The sequence below is a fragment of the Tachypleus tridentatus genome, chromosome 3, assembly GCF_004210375.1.
Source record: "Tachypleus tridentatus isolate NWPU-2018 chromosome 3, ASM421037v1, whole genome shotgun sequence".
Classification (NCBI taxonomy): Eukaryota; Metazoa; Arthropoda; class Merostomata; order Xiphosura; family Limulidae; genus Tachypleus; species Tachypleus tridentatus.
This window is the reverse complement of record NC_134827.1, coordinates 104,085,561-104,101,897: the sequence shown is the minus strand read 5'-3', so window position 1 is coordinate 104,101,897 and position 16,337 is coordinate 104,085,561.

Sequence of the window (16,337 nt, the reverse complement as noted above, 5' to 3'; positions counted from 1 at the left end):
TATGCTGTACTTACGTAATTCACTGATACTTTCACCAAGTTATTGGAACGTTTTGAATGTTGCATACGATAAATTTGAAGACTAGATATCTGATTTATAATTTATTTTTCACTAACTTGTCCGTGAATTACTATACTACTAGGATACAACTGGTGGTGGTTGTTCTTTCATGTGATTTAAGATATATTTAACTACTGACACGTGCGAGTGTGAGATCTTGAGGTATTTTTGTATTTAACATCTCTGGGTCTTACGACGGAACGATGGTTGTTAAAAATTTTCTTTAACTGTTTATTCGAACCTCTCTCACCTATATCCGTAAGCCTTTCGTAACTGCCATGTAGCACATGTCTTCTTCGAAAGGTATCTTCTGGTTCGTCTTTTTCCGGACTATCACCTTCGATCGTCTGGTGATTACTCAGGATCGAGCCCGTATCGGGTGAACATCTTTTCCGTTTACACTGAAACTGATGCTCTAAGGATTCGGTACTTTGAGCGAGATGAGGTTTTGCCAGGTTTATTTTGCATTTAACCTTTTCTGGATGAAGGTCAGTGAACGATGCGAGGTCAGAAGATATTTTTTTACAACTCGATTCATTATTTTTACAATTCAGCCTGTCAGTGGTTTCATTAAAAGGGTTACAGCCGTTTTTCTTTACAATATTTAACTCCTCTTGCCGAACAGTTAGGTTTGTTGGTAAATACTTTCTCTTGTCATTTCGGGTTTTCCAGTAATTCAGTTCACACAGCGTCTCTTGTATCAAACGGTCTCTTTCACACAACTGTTCTATAATTTCTTTCTGTTCTTTTCTAAATTCGCCTTCTAAGAAAAACAAGCTGGAACTTAAGTTTTCTAGTAAACAGTGTCTCTCGCTCCGGAGACTAAAAATAAGTTCATTCTGTTCCTTTAGCTGTGTTCTTAAGTTAAATATCTCCTGATTGGCCTTCGAAGTTTGTTCTTTCATCAAGGCTATTGTGTCCTTCAGAACTGCTTCCATGACAGCAAGCTTCTGTTTTAGCATTTTAGCTTGGTAAGCCTGTTGGAGGAAAAGATAAACTGTAATGAAGCTGTAACAGCAGAAAGATAAATCAGAAGTTGGAGTATCGTGTAACATCATAATTTAGAATGTACTTTGTAGGGATAATCATATAAGAATAAATCCAGAAAACAAAATTCACCCCCCCCCCAAAAAAAAAAAATTGAGGCGAGTTTTAATTGGTTGGATGATTATTGTTGAGTACAAAGCTACGCAACCTTTAGTGGCCGCAACGGTTATGGAACCCAGTTCTCAGCGTTATAAGCCTTCACATTTGATGATCCACTTCCCAAGGAGGGGGTGGAGCAGACCATTTTGTATAACAAAACTACTTCGTTATGTAGCGCACCTTTCCTGCACTTTAATGAGCCAATCATTACGGACATAAAGGGAAAGACGTAATTGCATTGACCTTGATGATGATGGAATAGGTCTGGTTTGATATCAAAGATTCAATCTCCATCTCGCATAACTAAGTTGTAATTACTTAGCACTGATATAGTGTCCTCTGTTTGCGCTTACCTAACGAGGTCATAACCATATTTGTACCTACGTACTGCCATATAGATCTGTCTTGTTTAAAACATGTTTATTTGGCCATTTCAAGTGTCCAACGGAAGAATTTCAAGATAAAAGAAATGCACTTTGTTTACCCTTTGACCGTACTGGCCCGTACCTCTAAATATTTTAAAAACATGTTTATTTGGCCATTTCAAGTGTCCAACGGAAGAATTTCAAGATAAAAGAAATGCACTTTGTTTACCCTTTGACCGTACTGGCCCGTACCTCCAAATATTTTAAAAACATGTTTATTTGGCCATTTCAAGTGTCCAACGGAAGAATTTCAAGATAAAAGAAATGCACTTTGTTTACCCTTTGACCGTACTGGCCCGTACCTCTAAATATTTTAAAAACATGTTTATTTGGCCATTTCAAGTGTCCAACGGAAGAATTTCAAGATAAAAGAAATGCACTTTGTTTACCCTTTGACCGTACTGGCCCGTACCTCTAAATATTTTAAAAACATGTTTATTTGGCCATTTCAAGTGTCCAACGGAAGAATTTCAAGATAAAAGAAATGCACTTTGTTTACCCTTTGACCGTACTGGCCCGTACCTCTAAATATTTTAAAAACATGTTTATTTGGCCATTTCAAGTGTCCAACGGAAGAATTTCAAGATAAAAGAAATGCACTTTGTTTACCCTTTGACCGTACTGGCCCGTACCTCTAAATATTACTGCGTACTATAAGCAGTGGATAGGGGAAGGGTAGGAAATGAATGACTTTAACAACACCCGTTAAACCTAGATGCAACACTAGATATCGCTATAATGATGGGTGGGGTCGAGAGTATTTTCAAGAAAAGCTATAGTGTTAAAAGTCGAACATCTACTTGCACACCCAATCACATGACAACACAAGTTGAGCTATATACTGCCGCATGACGTCACCCGAACAAAGGAGGGGTACATTACGTGGGGCACTCTCGTTTTAGGCGAGTTTATTTGTTTCACGTTTGATAGCAGATGAAAAGAGATAATGATATATAGAGGGGGTAAGGGAGCACCTTGCACGAAATTCAGCGAACGATCAAGATAACAAATGTACCAGAAATAGTACATATTTTTTTATCAGCCAGACTTATTTCAAACCCTACCCGAATTTGAGCCCCGAACAAAGCTAGAATGAGTTGACCTAATTTTCGTGGTAAAAGACCAGTTTTCAGCATAATACTACTTAATGTTGAACGAGCTCTGTCCACAACGATATTGCAGAATTGTGGATTTCTTAAAAAACAAATTCGAATTTTTCTTAGCACCGAGAGAGGTCACCACTTACTATCACAAATTTAGTATGAAATTTATTTAATCGCGTGATCTAGTTGTGCGAATTTCATACCTCATTTTATACTGCGACTCGTAATCTGAGGGTCGCGGGTTCGTATCCCGGTCGCGCCAAACATGCTCGCCCTTTCAGCCGTGGGGGCGTTATAATGTGACGGTCAATCCCACTATTCGTTGGTAAAAGAGTAGAGCAAGAGTTGGCGGTGGGTGGTGATGACTAGCTGCTTTCCCTCTAGCCGTACATTGCTAAATTAGGGACGGTTAGCACAGATAGCCCTCGAGTAGCTTTGTGCGAAATTCCAAAACAAACAAACAATTTATACTTGAATTCTGTGTATGTCTGTTTGCTTGCTATTAAGCGTAGTTACATCTACACGTTGAGTTGTGTGCACACGTTTTTCGCGTAATTTGCTTTAGGCTTACTGCTTACCCAGCGGTGAAAATTTTATATTTATTATTTTCGAAAACAATTATTATAACGCACATCAACGCCCTCTTCCCAGTGACACAGCAGCATGTCTGCGGACGTACAACACTAATATCGGAATTTCAATACCCGTGGTGGGCAGAGCAGTGCAGAAAGTCCCTGGTGTTATCTTGTGTTCAACTTCAAACAGACACACGTCAACTCTGAAAAAAATATATTTTGAATATTACAAATACGTTTTCTTGATATGTTACCCGATTGCCACGTTTTATAAGAAACAAAACGACGAACAAAGCACAATACTGTCTTTTTATTTCGTAATAATCTTAAAGTTTTAAGCTGGTTTATGCGATGCTATGATACGGAAGTTAAAAGACTCGACTTGCAACCTGTGGACCGCGGGTTTGAATCCCATTACCAAATGTTCTTACACTTTTGGCCGTGGTGATAGATAGTTATTTTGTAAAGTGATAAAGAACCTGAAATCCATTATTGATGTTTTTATAACCCTAAGGTAACTTTTGTAACACAGACATAATTCTTAAATAATGAAATTTAGTTTTCAGGTTTAATCAAACCGTAACTTAAGATAATATTTCAACAGACATAGCTGGAAAATTGCATAAGAAATGTCTAGTGATACCCTAGCAATGTAGGAATTTAATATAGCAAAGTACCTCCTGTATAACAATATCTTAGCGTAACGTTTCATTTGTTGCCTTGACAACTTGATAGTCGGCGTCACTGTCCGTGGTTCTCGTGACAATCGTGATCAGTCAACCATGAGAACTTGTTGTAATTCACATCAGAGTTATCTTTGAAGAAAGAAACAACAGAGAACCATGCTATTAGAGTTGATATGTTATTAAGAATGGTGTGTCCGTTTGGCTTTGCTTTCAAATTTATTTATATAAGTTTAATTCGCGGACACTTTCAGACAAGTTATTTTCTTAGGAGCCAAGCAATTTAGATTTCATTTCTTCACTTAAATGAAAGTGCGACTTCGATGTATCTCGAAGAGCCATTCAAAACCGTCACACCAAACATGCTCGCCCTTTCAGCCGAGGATGGGGCGTTATAAAGTGGCGGTTTATCCTACTGTTTGGTGGTAAGAGTTGGTGATGGATGGTGATGACTAGCTGCCTTCTCTAAATAAATTCGGGACGGCTAGCGCAGATAGCTCTCGTGTAGCTTTGAAACAAAATTCAAAACCAAAACCAATGCATTCCAACTTTTCCTCTTTAGTTTCGTTGCTACGCTGTAGGTGGCACCTGAGTGCCAAAACATGTATTTGTAAGGAAATATATTTAAGATATTAACATACGAAGTGAGAGCTGTATGCATAAATAACTAAACTAATACGTATTAATTATTTATCTAACGTTTTAAAAACATAAACCAGACAGACATCTACCGGACATTTATTAACGTGAAGTACTAAAACTGTATATACAAACTAATTTTGACAACAGGTTAGTCTGTAAACTAAGGTGAGAATATGCTAGTTTCTCTCCTCCCTTCTATTCACTTTGATATATCATTGAGTTTTTATATATATATTCATTACTTGTAATGAACTTCTGTTTTTTCTCTTAACATAATAAACAATAAACGCACATTAAAAATAGGTAAAGTTACCTGTACTGAAAAGAAATGCTGTTTTCAAGAATTCTAACAACGGTCGTTACATAGTTTATTCTAAATAGCCGATTACCCGTGGCGCCAGCGCTCATTTGTGGTGCCAGAAATTGGTAGGGATAACAATGCATGGTGGCTATGAGCGATTTGAAGCCTTCTTTTGTAATATCTGTGGATTTTTTAATTCTTGTCCAAAGATAAAAACATGTCAAATGCTCCGTAAACGTTGAATCTGCGTGTGACCTCTCCCCTTCGTTTTGCTTCACTACGCGCAACATATTCAGCTGCCCAGTATTTTTGTGTACATTCGAATGGAGAAAAAGTTTTCTGTGACGGGAAAATGAGGCGAAACTGGAAAAATCGTGATCCCGTATTGCAAATCGACATACACACAGGGTAACAATTTCGCAAATTTGGGAGTTGCGCATCGCATAATAAAAAAGATTTTACAGTATCATATAAGCAAGAGTTTCATCACTGTATGATGATACTGCCAACTGGAAGAGCTAGAGTGGGCTTATTTTGAAAAATGTGAAAACTAGGATTTAAATTTTCGCCATAAACGGCATTTTACATTAAAGTTTATTGGACTTCACGCAAAGTCATCCCATGAGCTCCGACCAGCCGTTTCTAATTTTGAAATCATAAACAAAAAGGAAGGCAGTTAGTCAACCCAACCCACCGTCAACAGTGGGATTAATAGACACGTTACAACTCCCCCATAAGTAAAAGGGCGAGCATGTGTGAGAATGGGTTTTGATTCGGCCACCTGCAGAATGCGAATCAGAAAAGCTCGTGGCAATAAAAATAACAACATCAATGTTTCTTCGTGTGCAAAAGCATTATCCGTTTAACGTTAAAATAAAAACATGGCTATTTCGACGGACAACCTGATGCACCATTTTCAGGATATAATGAAGGTTCGTTTGATTAAGAGCAAAGCAACATCAGGCTATCTGCTGTGCCCTTCCAGGGTAATCATTCTCCGGATTTATTTACCGCTGTCCCATCAGGAACAACAAAGATGATCACGCGAGGTTCGTTTTCTTAAGCTAGAGTAAGTATAGGATAAATAATCGTTTTATTTTGAACTGCAATAAACTCGTAAACATATTAAAATAAGTTTATAGGTATAGAAACATCTTTAACTGTACTTGGATAAGTTTCAATTTGTCGAGTTTCGTGCATAGCTAATCAACTGTTCTCTGCACGAGCTGTTTCTAATCTAGCAGTGCTAAGACTAGTCGATAAAGCCCACCGCCAAGTTTTGTGTTACCCATTATCAACGAAAGGTGGGATTGACTATCACACTAACACTCCAACAAATGAAAGGTCGAGCAGTTTAGATAATGGGTTTCGATCTCGCGATCCAAGCATTGCTACAGGGTTTTGTTTGACCTCGAAAGAGGTCCAAAATAAAGACACTTGAATCATTTCCGGTGTTGAAAGGGAAGTTTTAAAATTAATTATATGCACACGTTATTGAATCGGTTTAAGAAACACAGGAAGCGTAGTTTCGTTTCTACAAGTTATCCCACGGGAAGCAACAGCACTGTTTTTAATCTTTGCCTTTATTAAATAGAGAAACTTGTGATGCGAATTGCTGTTGACATAGAAACCTTCCTACCATATAATTACGTGAATTGTTTGACCTTTAACCTTTCTTTTGAATCTCAAGGACGTTTTCAAGCGACTGGTCACAGACACGTCCTATTGCTTATTGGTGTGAACAAAAGCGGCTCAGCATGGCCAGGTGGGTTAAGGCGTTCGACTTGTAATTTGAGGGTCGCGGGTTCCATTCCCGGTCGCACCAAACTTGCTCGTCCTTTCAGTCGTGGGGGCGTTATATGTGACGGTCAATCCTACTATTCGTTGGTAAAAGAGTAGTCCAAGAATTGGCGGTGGGTGGTGATGACTAGCTGCCTTCCCTCTAGTCTTACACTGCTAAATTAGGGACGGCTAGCGCAGATAGCCCTCGAGTAGCTTTGCGCGAAATTAAAAACAAACCAAAGAAACAAAGGTTTTTAGTACGTGAGTAAACAGCAGATGTCTTGAACTCTCATGAGAGAGAATACGAACACGTCTGGCCATGTAATTAGATATTAGTTGTTTAGTTATAATCGTTAGCCTTAGCTGGATGCTCCGGTCTGTTTTATTGTAATTTTTTTTAAAGTTTTATAGTGCGCAAAAACAGTCCCAGTTCAAAAACGTCGGAAGTCATTTTAAAGCCGATAATTTTATACCGAATGCGTGACGTCATTTCCGTTTTGAAAAGAAGACAAATAAATTTTCTAAGTTTTGAACCTGAGGATTCAAATGTTCCAATCAGAATTTTAGTGGTGTTTGACGTGACGAAGTATATTTTATCTACATCCAACCTTAAAATAAATAGAATGACGAAACTTGAATTTTAGTTACAAACTTGTTTGTTTTGATAATACGCACAATGCTACATAGAGTTATCTGTGCGCTGCCCACCATTGGTATCGAAACTCGGTTTCTAGCAGTGTAAGTCCGCAGTCATACCACTGTTCCACTCGGGGGGCTAATTACTAACTTCCAAACATTTAATGGAAGCTACAAATTAGGCTTAGAGAAACCGCAAATGTTAAAACACTCCTTTGATTGTCAATAAAAACATTATGTGTTGAAAATATCTTCTTAGATGTACTCTGGGTGTTACGTGGACTACCAGTTAGTGTGTTGGGTTATTAATCGTTCGATTCAGGGTTCAAGACATGATGCCAGCAAACCCTCTATGCACTTTCAGCTATTGGAGTGTTATAAATGTGGCGATCAGTTCCTCTATTTGGTAGTAGGAATAGGGTAAACCCCTCGCGCCAGTGGGTGCTGGTGGCTGGCTGTCTTCCCTCTGGACAGTAGTTCAAAATTAGGGTGCCCCTGAATGGCTTACGGTAAGTGTGGACTTATGTTAAAAATTGGGTTTCGATACTCGTGGTAATTATAGCACAAATCGCCCAATTCGTAGCTCTGCGCTTAACAACAAACAATCAATATTAGGGATGGCTACACGCGAAAACAACGAAGTCTCTGACCAGACCATTTAGCGCACGTGCATCTAAGTTACAGTTCGAATTGTTTGTTTAGAGCAAAGCCATATTGGACTGTCCACTGTATCTATTGCAGGGAATCGAATCCAGGATCTTATCTACATGCAGTTAGGTAGAGGCATGTGTAAAGTTAAACAAGCAATAACAGTTTTAGGCCTTGGTTCATACCCTTCCACCTGGTTAATAAATTGGAATGCCTACCCCCCTGATGGGACAGGATTAAGTTCCTACCTGTTAGAAAATATGTCTCACCTGGTGACTGGCAGGCGAACTACACAACACAACTTATATTGAAGGGTTCGAAATAAACGTTAGCTGGTAACATCTGTATAATGACGTAGGGTGGCTTATCTCTCGTGCGTTAACTAGTGGTTGAGACTGTCTAATCAACTGCATGCATGGTATATGATGCTGATGTTCCAGGTCACAGGTTGTTGGAGACAGTACTGTATAACTATTTGAATCTCTAAACACACGCGATATAAAACAGTCGAAGTTAATATTTATCTCGGCGTTACACATTATGTATGGACACTCGAGATCTGTTGAATGTACAACAGAGCAGAAATAGAGCTTATAATGGAAAACCTGTTTAACAAAGTGTCAAATTTGGTCAAACCATTTTGGTCCATATGACGAACAAATATTTAAACAGGTGTAAGAAACAGGAATTTATCCGCTAGGAGAATCCTTACACACAACCATTATTTATCGTTACAAAGCTCCCTAGTGGCACAGCGGTGTGTCTGCAGACTCGGATGGCTGGAAAAGGCTATTTACAATTAAAAGTAATGAGACGTTAGAATCATTACACACTGTACTTCTTTCAATAGTAAGTAGATGTTTTATACTAACATTAAACAAATCAGCTACTTTTCTAACAGATTCAAAATGTTGTTACTGTGACGTCACAGCTCTGGATAATAAGCTGATATGTGTTCATTGCTGGGAAAAACAAGTATACATGATAAAATAGAGATGTTATTTGTTTGGTATGTTTACAATATCACTCGTGCTTACAGTTCAGTAAATTGGAGAGAATAAATAACGCTATAATATTTTAATTGTGTTGAAATTTCTAATACAAAAGATGTTAAGAGTAAAATCTTCCAGTAAGAAGCTGGGCGGCATTTTTTCAGAAACCTTGTTAGAGTGGCGGGAGTTATAGGACAGCAGCGCCATCTTTTGCTTAACTTACATATTTTATGTGCTGGAGTTCTGGGAATTTTGTTATTAAAATTATTTTCAAAAAATTTAAGAAGTAAATATAAATGATATATTTTACTTCCTATGGATCAGTGGAATATTTATAAAGTCCACCGATCCTTTTAGTCGTTTTCATATGTAAATTTATAGTGATCAAATATTTTCTATGTTGTGGGCTATTATACTGGTAAACATGCCTACTTTGGCTAAGAAGGCTGGAAACTACCGTATTCTTGAAGTTCCATTGATGTAATATTAGACCTTCATGATTATAATAAGAGAAAATATCTGTCTAGATATCTTTAGGTTCGCTGTGTTGTTACGACAGATATTTGACAATTATGGATAATGGAACGCTATCTTCCATATGAAAGTTTTACCTGTCACACCCAGTTTTAATCATTTGTTTTAGTTAATATTTTCGTTTGTTAACTGTCGTACAATGGCACAACAGTAAATGTGTAGGCATATAACGCTACAAATCGGGTATTCATACCAATGGTGGGCACAATCACTTAAACTTCGCTTCACACAACAAAAATTTATCATATTGTCGGTTTCACAAACAAAAACTTAAAATGATAAATTTTATAAGAAACTGCTTCTTTTTGTATACTTGCTTTATGAAAAGTATTTTTACTTCTTTATTTTAGCTTTTATGTTTCTGTAAAAATATAAAATATTTTGTTAGCTTGTATTAATACAGCAGAACTTGTAATAGTATGTCATTGTACATATTTTATTTATTTGGAATGAAAATGTTTGATTTTTTATTATATTAAATTAACTTTTCTGCTAAATATTATTACTCAAGTGTTAACATTTAGGAGTTTCAGCACTTCTAAAAGTGTCTGAAAATGTCGGACATGAATAATCGGGTAAGTTAAGGTACAGATTATTCTAGATGACGAGAAACCCACTCGAAATGAAAATGTATCTCGGAACGACTGGTATGTCAACCTGAAGATGACCTAGGAAGGTTGAAACGTTCTTCTCTCCTTATCAATAAGATTGTTAATACCCATACCAGCTGTTCTGAGATACAAAGTGCAGATTAGTTTTACAAAGTCTTTTTATTCTTTTCCAAATATATACAATTTTTAAGACATGTCAAGTAGTACCAGAAAGATACTTATTTGAGTTAGTGTTCAAACTGTGGGCCATGTGTTCGAATCCCGTCACCGAACAGCCTCGGGTTTCCAACCTTGGGAACATTGTAATACGATAGCATGTCCAAGCATTCGATTAGGATGGTCCCAGAATTAACGACAGGTGGAGTTGTTTATTTGCTCCTCCGTTTAGTCTTACCCTTTTAATTACACAGGAGAACATGAAAGTTATTACTGAATGTACGATAATGTGAGTTACTACATTTAGTAATAACCATCATGCACAGCACGAAACTCTCGTGCTACTGGTCTCCAGTCTAGTAAAGTTTATGATAAAGTTTATGCGAGAAGCCAAAATATAGAAATTAATGAATATGGTGCTGTAAACGAAAATTCTGCTAATATTTGAGGAGTCTGAAGGAAGAGGACTTTCTCAAGCTGCTAACATCAAGGAAATAATTATAATAAAAGGTTGTACTGATGATGTAGGTGCACAAAACCAAAACTTGATTAACAGAAACTGTTTTAGTAAAACAAAAATCTTTGAACGAAATGTTACAGATGTCTGATTTTGAAACCATCCAGTCAGCAGAGCCCACTACTAACATTGTTTTGTATGTGTGTTTGAAAATAGTAACTGTATTGGCTCTCCCATGGTATGGAACGTGTTCAGTGGCATTTTGAATCTCAGGTCTTTCGATTTCGCATCTCGTCACACTAACGTTTAGGTCAAGATCGACTCACAAAATATTACACAAACCATAAGGATATTTAAAATTGTCTTACCGACTTTATGTGTCAGAGTTCTGTCCATCAGGTTCTTCCGCTTGGTAATATTGGAAACTTTATATGTTGTGGGTTTCGTTACAAATATTTTTGCTGTTAGAACAAGTGAATAGCCACTATTGTACCACAGGTTTCTCTTTATTTTCAGAAAGGTAAGTTTATGTTCCTGTGGTTGACTGCTTTCCATGGTTCTTATTGGTACACAGTCAACAGTGGCTGATTGAGTTGTTGAGTTTCCGAATTGCAAAATATGTTTCATCTCTTCTCGTAATGTATAGCTGGCCTCTAACTCTTTGCTGGAGTGAGAAACTGAGTGTGTTGTATAGAAAGGTTAAAGGGAAGGATTAATAACCGTGTGGTTCTTCACCTTGATGTGTTTCGTTTCGAATGTTGATGAACTTTCATAAAGTGAATAGTCACCTGTTGCGCCACAAGTTTCTTTCACAAAAGAGCAACATATACTTTTCGTTTTCCCGTGGGTGACTGATTATGGATATTTCCAGTGGAGAATAAGCTTTTACTGTCTCTTCTCTAGAGTTTTTAAATTCTACAACTTCGACCAGTTCTTCTGTCTCCATTTCACCTTCTTGTTCCTCTATAACGTAGCATCTCTTCATCACCTCCAGAGCGGCTATAAAGTAAATTAATAAAAGTATTTTGTTTGTTTGCATTTAAGTTGAAATGGGCCACCGGTGTTGTGCCCACCACGAATATCTTAACCCATATTTTGGCGTTTTAAGCTTTCAGACTTACTACTGAGTCACTTGGGGGCATTGGAATAATATTACGTACATAAAAATAGTTTAGTAGAAAAAACGATAGCTACACAACAGAAAGATGGAATAAATATAAACGTAAATGTATATTTATTAATGTAAGTTGTTTTATTCATGGAAATCTAATTTTGTCTGCGATGTGTATTGTCTTTTTTTTTCCCCCATTGATTTAAATATCTGGAAAATTAAAGAAGTGACTGCTTTTAATCACGCATGTCCACTGTTGGGACAGAGGTGAGGTAAGATCAGGGGTTCGGTTCCTCTCGGTGGACATGGCTGATAGCTCGATGTGGCTTTGCTATAAGAAAAACGTATACACACGCGCACATTATCATGTGCCCGGCATGACCAAGTGGTTAAGGCACTCGACTTGTAATCTTAGGGTTGCGGGTTCGAATCCCTGTCACCCACCTAACATGCTCGCTTTCAGCCGTGTGGTCGTTATAATGTTACAGTCAATCCAACTATTCGTTGTTAAAATAGTAGCCCAAAAGTTTGCAGTGGATGGTGATGACTAGTTGCCTTCCCTCTAGCCTTACACTACTAAATTAGGGACGGCTAGCGCAGATAGCCTTCATGTGGCTTTGCGCGAAATTCAAAACAAACCAAACCACATAATCATGCATATAGGTACGAAAAAAAAAACGAGATATAAATATATTAGTCTTGTTGAAAGATGTTGGTTGTCATCTATTAATTCCTCAGAGTTTATCGCTTTCTGTAATATGTTAACAAAGTTTTTAGTGTATTCGCCTGCTTCAAAAACGCTAGCACAATACCACCATATTGGCACGGCAAATTTATAGACCCAGAAATTAGATAGACCGAGCACAGTGATTTCATTCAAATAAGAATACCGTAATGCAATTACTGATGTTTCCTTTAAGCGTGTAACAGACAAAATGTGTAGAGGTGTGACAAGAAATGACTGTAGTATTTGATATAAAATATTGTTTCACGTGAACAGAAAAATAAAATATTTGTTACAGCTATCTCCGTCCGCTGTTTCCTGATTACTTTTGCAGTAAGATATTGGATTAAATTATTAAACTATGCGATAAACTTTGAATTGTGAAGATAAATTATAATGTTTAATAATAAGAAGAAACCAATAGGGTTATCTTGCAAATAAAGGCTTAGTGAGTACCTGCGCACTTTAGGCCATATGAAAGGGAAGAAACCACATACCAAGATGGAATCAAACTCCTGAACCATTTCTGAAACTTTCTCCTAATATATTTTCCTGTTTTTTCCCCATATTTAAATAAGATTATTAAACTGCTTACAAGTTACCGTCTTCCACATAAGCTTTTTATTTTCAAATTGAAAGTAAAGTTCTGTTGCCATAGCAATACCGTCTATAAATTCCTCTAAGATATTGTTTCAACATAATTGTTGTAATAGAACAATTCGCACAGTGACGTTTAAACAAATTCAAACAATATGATTTATTTAGTAACTAATAATCGAATGAACATATTTACAAACGTTTTTGGAACCAATATTTTCCTCTGGGTTTACGTGATTCTTCATCTGGGAAACTTGAAGTAAGAATTCAATCTCGCACGTGTTACAATATCACAATGATATACCCGAAATCGACAATATTTAAGTGAGGAGAGCAAAAATAAATATAAACACAAACTTGCATATTTGTTATTGTAAGGTTTTTTAATAAAGAAAATTTCCTTAATTTTATAAGATTTATATTGTTTTTTGCCAGTTATTTCTACGTCTGAAAAATCAAAAGTGATTATGCCTAACCACGTGTTCAAATTATAAGAAGAAGCTTCGAAATGTTCTTTCAGTATTGTTGGTAAACGTCTATTAGTTTATCTGACACAAAATATATTAGTTTTTATGTCGAATTTCTTACACCGATACAACATTTTTGACGAGCACCCTATATCTGGTGTATTAAATAATCTACACTTGTCACTAAACTGCATAGATTGGAAAACTGTAGTCATCATTATTAGGCCTATTGTAGATTGAAAAACTGTAGTCATCAGTATTAGGCCTATTGTAGTTTGGAAAACTATAGTCATCAGTATTAGGCCTATTGTAGTTTGGAAAACTGTAGTCATCAGTATTAGGCCTATTGTAGTTTGGAAAACTGTAGTCATCAGTATTAGGCCTATTGTAGTTTCTTACACTACTTTCTTTATGTAGTCCACTAGAACTAACAAATAATCTGAAAAGTGTTTAATAGCATTTCAACCATCCGTTGTCCATTGCCGACGACAGATTTCTTGCAAAAAAGAACTTACCAGAAAGATTCGGGTCCGACTAGAACAGCTTTACGTAAGTCTTCGGATTTAGAACGCTACAATTAGCTGTTCCGATTCCCTTTTGTGGAAGCAACAGAGAGCCCGATGTGGCTTTGTTATAAGAAAAAAAAACACGGACTTTTGGAACACAACGAAATACTGTCTATATCAACAATTGTTATAGGTAGTATTTTGTTGGCTAAAAATTTTTAAATATTGTGAACTCTTAATATTTCTATTGGATTTATCCTTTAATAATATTTGGTACTAAAGTCATAAGTATTGAATTTCGCGCAAAGCTACACGAGAGCTATCTGTACTACCCGTCCCTAACGTAGTAGTCTAAGACAAGAGAGAAGGAAGCTAGTCATCACCACCCACCGCCAACTTTTGGATTATTCTTTTACAAACGAACAGTGGGATTTATTGAGCATAATAACGCCCCCATGACTGAAAGGGCGAGCACGTTTGGTGTGACGGGGATTCGAACCCGAGACCCTCAGGTTACAGGTGAAGCGCCCTAAGCATCTGACCTTGTCGGGCCAATAAGCACGTTTAAAAAAATGCAAAGCCAGATATTAGAATGCGAACAGGTAATGTGGATCGATTCTTAACCGTAAGAGAGAGCTCGAACATTTAACTCACAACTAACAGTTTCTCTAATTTATATACTAGCATTTTTCAGTACAATAGGGTTAACCTTTGAACTTTTAAATAACTGATATATTTTAAGAAAATACAGAGAAAAAAATAATGGATTATAGCATAGCTAGGAAACTTCCTATCGGGGTTTCGCCTTCCGGTGATATAACGGTAAGTCTACGAAGTTACAACGCTAAAATACGCTGTTTGTTTGTTTGTTTTGTGAATTTCGCGCAAAGCTACTCGAGGGCTATCTTCGCTAGCCGTCCCTAATTTAGCAGTGTAAGACTAGAGGGAACGCAGCTTGTCATCACCACCCACCGCCAACTTTTGGGCTACTCTTTTACCAACGAATACTGTGATTGACTGTCACATTACAATGTCCCCGCGGCTGAAAGGGCGAGCATGTTTGGAGTGACGGGGATTTAAACCCACGATTCTCAAATTGCGAGTCGAGCGCCGTAACCACCTGGCCTATATAGAGATATGAAGGCTTTATATCTAGTTTTCGGTTATGTATACGAAACAAAACAACTTTGGACAATAACAAAAACATAACATTAATTTAATGTCAAATATAAAAATAAAACAGTTTCAGAGAAATTTATTTAAAAGCGTTTATTAAAAATCTACATTTTGCATTGTTAAAAATTACCTCCACCTGTAACACTATGTAACACAAGTTGTGTTCCTTGATAGTATGTGTTATTTTTTAATTGCTTATGTTGTAAAAGTACAGAAAATGGCCATTATTTCCTTCAAACTTTGCTTTTGTAACCTGGATAATAAAATTTAGAAATTAACCTATTTTATATGTAAAAACAGGCAAATTTGCACATTTTCATTTACATAAGGTCTGAATAAAACAACATATGAATCAAGATTTACATGTATTTATACTAAAGTTATACAAAAATGTTTAGAAGTGAGTAGTTTTTCGAGATTTGCGACTGTAATGTAAATCACTTTCACGTATTAGCCTCCAAATGTAGTCTCCCATCATGTTTTCGTTATACGCTCCTTGGTAGCGGCGTTCAAAATCCAGTATATCTTGGTGGAAGCGCTCGTCTTGCACCTTTGAGTATGCTCCTGTGTTCTCCTTGAATTTATCAAAATTAGCGTCAAGGATATGGACTTTCAGGGACATCCTGCAGCCCATTTTGCCTTAGTTCTTCACCAGAGCCTCAACCAGTTCCATATAATTTTCGGCCTTGCGATTGCCCAAAAAGCCCCGAACCACTGTGACAAAGTTTCTCCAAGATTTTTTTCCCCTTCCTTTTGTATGCTGCAGGACCTTCTTTATTTATGGTCCAACGAAGACACCAGCTTTGACCTTTGCTTCAGACAGCTCAGGGAAGAAGTATCGAAGGTACTTGAAGGCTACAGACTCCTTATCAAGAGCTGTGACATATTGTTTCATAAGACCCAATTTTATGTGCAATGGTGGGAACAACATCTTCTGGAGGTCCACTAGTGGCTCACACGTGGCCTTGTGCCTCCCCACAGGGAACTCGGTCCGTTGTGGCCATT